Raw genomic sequence first — 7,548 nt, 5'->3', positions numbered from 1 at the left:
AAATTACCTGTCGTGCTAACAGAATGTGCTAATGTTTTTTCCGAAAAATTGATTATTTTCTTAATAATGTTTATTTATAGCACATTGTTTCTTGAAAACACCGATTGCCGAAAACAAAAGTGTATTTGGATCTATGTCCCCTAAGGGCCATTTAAGCTGATGCCAAATAATTTTGTTTATGAAAACAGATTTGAGCTCATGAGCAAACAATTTTTGCATAATTGTTTCCCATAAATTTCGCAAGTATACGCAAATTAAATTTGAACACCATGTGCCAGTGCCATTAAATTCGGCTCTTGGATATCTGGGAAAAGCTTAAATCAACTTTGACACCCACGCAAAATCGTTTTTGCTTGGGAAGACGGCCTCGAGGTTTGTTTAATTTCGTTTCAGCACTTTGACTTTTATTATCCTATTATCCAGTGCTATCTGTGATTATTGTGTCCTCCCCCAAAAAGGTTATAATGAGATCTAGATATTGGAGTTGAAATGACTCTAGACACCACAGGCTTATGTGCTAATTCGAAATTAATGAAAATAACGATAACGAGGTGGCCAATACTTTCAAGCTTAGGACTTGAAGTTGATATCCATTATTCATTCCAGCAACAATTGTTAAATTTTGTGTAGGGCTTATTTGTAATTCAATGTGCTTGAGTTTCGTTGGCAGGATGTGGCACGTAGCCGCCGGCCGGAAATTTGCCTCAGAAATTTTTGAATGAAATATGAGTGGTACAATGGGGTGAGGCAAGAGTGGCCCCAGTCATTCAAGTCAACAAGTCAGGAGGCCCGTGAGTTTGTTGTGCAAACTTCTGCGGCTTTGGCCTGCAACTCAGCCAATTTACGTGATCAGCCTGTGTGTGCCAATTAGTGCAAATAACTCAATTATGCTCGGTTTTGCCTTCTTTGCGGTGTGTAGATCGACACCTCTTTGATTGGTGATTACACCAATGGGTGTCAGCCAATCTGGCAATTGGCCTGTCAGCGTTGGGAAAGCTGCAAGATATAACCATTAATTAAGCCCGGACTCACAATGGATTCTACCCCATTTAATGTGTGAGCGCGTAATTGAAATGAATGATTATCGCCCGGCTAAAGTAAAATGGGGGAGTGGAATGCTAGATAGAGTTAACGGCTCTTTAACGGTGTTTCGTGGTTGAGATCTCAACTATGCGCTTCATCTGACCAAGTCTCTGCCGTATCGTTTAATCCATTTTATTGCAATAAACACACAACGCTTTACCTCTTTAGAAAAAAATCCTTTAACAATGGCCCATAAAAGTCGAGACAGAAACGCCACAAGCACCAGCTCATATATCAGGAGCTATTGAAGAACATTAAGAGCTTTTGTTTCTAGCCACACCCACAAAACGTGCGGCTACACAGACAAAAAATACCTAAAATATAAATATATAAAACTGAACTGCTTATGTAAAGTAAAAAATTTAATTATTAGAAAATGAATACTTTATTTGATAGTATTTTTTGTTAATTATGTCCTTGCTTCCATCGCGACTAAAGTAACTTTTAGTAGAAAATATTTTTTTTAATGTTTTTAAATCGAGAAATAAATACAATTAATAGGTTTGTCAATGGCAAAGGTCAACATATAATGTAAATAAAAAAGAAACTTATTAACGAATATTTAAAATTCAGATACCCGTCTTCAAGTATTATACAAACAACCTTTTTACAACCTTTCCTCTTGGTTATGAGACGTTTAGACAGTTGACCCTCAAGAGTCTGTTAAAATTCAAAGTAAACCTGTGTTGGCACAAAAATGTATAGTTACAAGAAAACAAAACTGTTTTGATATCGAATTATTAAACTTTAATTTAGTTCAAATAGAAATACTCAAAATTGTTAAATATAATGCAAGGATTCTTAGTATTACATTTTATTCATAAACTTTTCTCTCTTTTTTCAGGTGAGTAAAAGTGTCTAAATTAACGCAAGATTTTCTCCTTTGACTGCGGTAAGTATAAGATATGCGATATGTGTGTGGAAAATGGACTTTATCATGTGTAAACTTGGCTACTTGTTTGGGAGGAGCCTAAGAAGTTGCTCCTTGACGAACACGCTATTAATAATGTTTTATCTGGGAAGGAACACCTTTGCTTTTGTTTGTTGTTCCACGGCAAATTCCTCATAGGAATTTGTGAAATTTGCAAATGACTTCTCGCATTCCGAAGTGGTCTTTGCTTTTGTCGGCCGCATTTCATTTTACCCTCACATACTGCTAAAGCAATCATAAAAAATGCCGCAAATCATCACGGACGAAAGACGAACCTCCCCCTTGGGTCATTCAGGTGTATATCTCCAGTGCTTTCCGCATCCTGGCGAGCATTTCGTTGCGCCTGCCATGCGCCGAGTGTTATGTTTAATGTTTTCGCATTGTTTATGTTATGTTTATGCCCTGCTCCGTGTGCGTGGTTCCTAATTGTGTTTTACGTGCGAGTTTGATACCCCTCACTTGTGATGCTCCGGGATATATGTTGTCAATCTCTATAAAAGAAACAAACAGTGAAGAAGCTGATATCCCTGTCAGTTCGACGGGTAACGATTCGCTTGCAATTGGTAGCGGCAGTTTAATTTTACTGTGCTCTTGATCTCTTTGGCAGTTGGTTTTTGTGACAGCAGGTGAGGGGACTTTAAGTTGAAAATATAACTGAATCGATTAAATTGGGAGCTCTTAATCTCATGCAATTATCATATAATTTTATTGTGACTAGTATTTAATTCCAAATTATTTATATAGATGTCTTAAAGTATATATATATGTTTTAAGACCGGTACAAATTCCTTGTTAGATATTTACTTGTTTTGGAGATAAAAATCATTTATAAAATATTGACCTCGATTTCCTTTTAAAAAAGTAGTTAAACAGTTTCAATTAATTTGTAGATTTATGTAATACAAATCAACAGGTATTTTCTGGGCGAAACGCATGGCTAAACCATTATTTCTACTCAGGCTAACAAACTTTGTCGGAATTTGAATTATGTCAGCAGACAGTTTTCTTGGTTGGAATAGGTTTTCACATGTATACTTTTGAAGATCCTAAAGCGTGCTAAGCTGTCTTATTTTATTGCGAAGGAATTTTGCGACAAAAATGAATAATATATTCAATTCCGCAGTTCATAAGATTGAGCAGAAGCAGACAAATTACGTTGCCATGAATTTATGGACTTATCCATTCGAAAAACTAGTTCGCATTGCGTTTTCCCTGCAAGCAAACTCAATAAATCGAGAGCGCGTTGCCTTGCTCAACAACTTAATAACATTTTCCAAGCACACTCCGTCGGAAAGCCCTTTATGCCCCTCTAAGCGATTCGCTATTCATAACCACAAGGATAAAACCATTCAGCGGCAATGCTTCTTAGATGGTTAAAGTGTTTTTGCAGCATACTTTCCGGCGGGCGTCATTGCGGGCATTACGTATACGCCGCGTTGCGTCATAATGTTTCATTAAAAAATTAATGCAACAAGTCCTAACAATGGACTAGACTAATGGGCTACCTAGATTTTTAAATTAATTTTCCACATTTAGACCGTGCGTGTGGTAAATTCATTAATCTCAAATCAACAGGAAGCCAACAGAGGCGGGCAACATTAACGGCCACGACAATTTGCTTTCACTGAAATTGCCAATTAGGCGAGAGGGCAGCTGCAAATGTGCAGTGAAGCAGTGAAGGCCAACGGAGGTCAACTGGGGCCAAGCTGGTCAGGGAATGGACGAGGGAAAGGCCAGGGAAAAGGCCAAGGAAATGCCAGGGAAATGCCAGGAAATGCCAGTTGCCATGAATGCGATTTGTGCCCAAGCAATGTTTCTGGATGTAACCGATGGGTCGCACATGTTTTCCTCTGGGCTTCCCCCCTTTCCTCACGTCTCCATGTTCTCTCTCTTTTAAATGTTCCTATTAAGCCTTTCTCTTTTGACAAAACAATAAACGTTTCTCTTCACTTGTTTCAACCACGTGTTCGTGCTACTTATGCTTTCACCTTGTTATTTGCAGTTCAAGCTCAATAGACAGAGAGGGCTTGTGTATAGAAAGGGTCATCAATAGAGGGGGATAGAAAGAGAGAGAGCGAGAAAGCTGTGGGGGGAAAAAAAAGAGAGCTTGCAAGCATTGCCAGCTGTGTAATATTCAAAGGACACTTCCAGTGTTCCTCCTTCAATGGATATATAGCTTTGTTAAACTCGGTTTACAAAGCTTATTTTGGAGACTTTTACGTTCCTTAGAAAATCAAAAGATGGCGCTTAGTGTTAGTTAAGAATTAAATTGAAAATAAAAATATTTTTGTTTGACGGTTTTACTTTAAAGCTGATCAATCCATAACAGCCAATAAACCAAAGTGTCATTATATTTGATTCCATTATATTATTGTTTTATTTAAATCATACGTTTACAAACTAATCAAGATGATATCTCCTTCCTTAATATTTTTGATACCTGTCAAAATTGCTCAATAATTGCTTTCACATCTGCCAAAGCAGCATGAAATTGTGCACATAGTTTTGATTATATTAACTATAGATAGCAATTGAAATTGCCGTACGTATTCCTAGCTATTTTACTCAATCCATTCCCCTGCACATACATCCTTTGGCCAGGACAACTACGATTAAGATGCAAAGTGAATATTAGTATGTTAACACACTTTGGCCCCCTGTCACCAGACCCACTTTCCACTTGACTTGACTGGAGGCAGCTGCTTTGTTTTGCTGTCCCATCCTGGCTACTTGAATGCCGTCCCTCTGTCCTTGTGTCCTTTGGTCCTTTCGTCCTGGCAAACTGTTTGGCTTGAGTGGCCATCCAGCTGCGTGCCCCTGTGTCTGGCATTCGTAATGAAATTCAGACAAGAAATGCCAGCGCCAACCTTAAACGTCTTGTGTGCCGGCCGACTTTGGTTAGAATTGATTTATTGGCTCAGCTTGACTAAGGGCGAATATATTTGCTTTACTCCGGATTCCTAAATATCACTTATCTAAGTATGATTTAGTGCTCAGGGAGGCTTAGTATAATTATAGTACTTGGTAAGTATAGGTAGTAAGTGAGTGATCGAAAACTTGTTGTCTCCATAATTACATTGGTTTGCTTGTTAAGAAAAGCACATTGATATATTTGGGTGTTGCAATAACTTGAACGCGCAATACTTTTGTAAATATTAAAATAATAATCTAAGATTATTGTGTTTCTTAAAAAAGAAACAAATATTTGTAAATATTTGGTTAGCACAAATTCTGTTTGGGCTCGGATAGGTTGAATTAAATATATTTGAATAAAATATACATATAAAATAAATTGCTTAGTAGAAATAAAAAGTAATACAAATTTACTGTGCAATATTAGTGTCCCAAGCATTCGTTTATTTTTATACCCTTGCAGAGGGTATTATAATTTTGGTCAAAAGTGTGCAACGCAGTGAAGGAGACGTCTCCGACCCTATAAAGTATATATATTCTTGATCAGGATCACCTCCTGAGTTGATATAGCCATGTCCGTCTGTCCGTCTGTCCGTCTGTCTGTTTCTACGCAAACTAGTCTCTCAGTTTTAAAGCTATCGGATTGAAACTTTGCACACACCCTTCTTTCCTTTGCACGCAGTATATAAGTCGGAACGGCCGGGATCGGCCGACTATATCCTATAGCTGCCATATAACTGATTGATCGGAAATGCCATAACTTTCGTGTTTGTAAAGTTAGGAAGTTGGGATTTTCTATGGGTTTTATATTTGGCCAATCAATCCGACCTACCAAATTTCATAAGGATCGGCCGACTATATCCTATAGCTGCCATATAACTGATTGATCGGAAATGCCATAACTTTGGTGTTTGTAAAGTTAGAAAGTTGGGATTTTCTATGGGTTTTATTTTTGCCCAATCAATCCGACATATTAAATTTCATAAGGATCGGCCGACTATATTCTATAGCTGCCATATACATAACTGAACGATTGGAAATGCCATAACTTTGGTGTTTTTAAAGTTAGGAAGTTGGGATTTTTTATGAGTATTAAGAATGCATCATATGAATAATTTTGGAGAATATAATTTGCAGAATATTCTGCAAGGGTATTTCAACTTCGGTTCCGCTCGAAGTTAGCTTTCCTTTCTTGTTTTTTAATTTAAATTTAACTATACGTGAGTGTTTTTGCCCCTTAGGTTGAGAGTGTCACTTATGGTTTTTTGCTCACATTTCTGTGGTTTAACATTCAGTTTGAATGCGCCGCAAGCTCATTGTGGTTGCCACTCACCTGTTGCTGCAGGGAGTAAATTTAATTATAGCTCCATAAGTGATCTGTGGCGGGCCACAAACTCTGGAATTCGAATCTCTAACTGAGTTCGGTGACGAATCGCAGCGAACTGAAGCTGTGCCAGTCATAAACAAGCGTTAATTGCACTTTGAGGTTACACGACTGTCTATCTTTATTTCTATTTCCATTTTCATTTCCCTCGACGAGTGCGAGTTATGTGGGAACCTGGCTAAAAAAATGTGGCTTACTCAACATGGCCCAATTGTGGGGAGCTCTGTTAACCAGTTAACAGCGAAGCTTTGAGCTTTCCCCGCTCCAAAATCCTCCGGCATAACAGCCATGTTAGGCAGATCGGGATTGGGAAAATATATGTTAGTCGGTCGGCTTTGTCGGCTTTCCGCGCTCGGAGTTCAGTTTGTTTTTATACTTTGCACATGAAACATGTGATTTCCCTCGAACGCTCGCCGCCGAAGCCAGAGTTTTCTTTAGAGTTTTCCCCTCGCCGCCGGCCGCTAGAGTGAGCGAGAGAGCGAGTGTTCGTGAGTGCGTTCGTGAGTTCCGTTCATTTGTTCGTGTCGTGTCGGTGGACATTTTCCTAAATCGAGATTTTTGTAACGGAAATCGCTGGAGTGCTAATTAAATTTGCATCAGCCGATCCAAGGGAATGTTAGATTTTTAGTCATAGGGATTAGTAAATAGTTGTAATTAAATCGAAAAAAAACCAAATACTCTGCCATAAATCTTAGCCAAAGTAGCCTGCTGTGTTATTTCCACATGGCACTCATAAATCAATAAGACTAAAATAATAAATCACCAAGTTCAAGTTAAATATTTAATTTCTCACCGAATGATATAAGTGGCCATACAATTTCCGTGCGAATTTGTTGCTGTCTACAAATCCACGTGCATAAATAAATGAGGCTGTGACCAGCCAGTTGACCCGTGAGCCGTTATTTATCCGGGCATCCACCTGAGGACACCCCAAGTTGCCGAAAGTTTCGCAGTGAATTTATTGCCAATGCCGCGCTCGCGCAATGCGTTGTCCTTTGGGCCTCGTTGTCGGCCAGCGAAAAGCAGCACAGCGTTAATAAAAATCCTCAGCCAACACACGAAATCATAAACACCAACAACACACCCGCAATAGCCCACACTTCATCGTGCCCGAAAAAATGCCAAAGGTACGTTGGAACCCTCCACATCCAAGTATATCCGCTGTCGACTCAAGTGTGCAATCGAAAGTGAATCCGCATCCGCTTTCCGCCTTGGATAAAACGGAACTGTTGTCCCT

Source organism: Drosophila rhopaloa, unplaced genomic scaffold (assembly GCF_018152115.1).
Source record: "Drosophila rhopaloa isolate 14029-0021.01 unplaced genomic scaffold, ASM1815211v1 contig_195, whole genome shotgun sequence".
In the NCBI taxonomy this organism is placed as follows: Eukaryota; Metazoa; Arthropoda; class Insecta; order Diptera; family Drosophilidae; genus Drosophila; species Drosophila rhopaloa.
Note: the sequence above shows the minus strand (reverse complement) of the source record.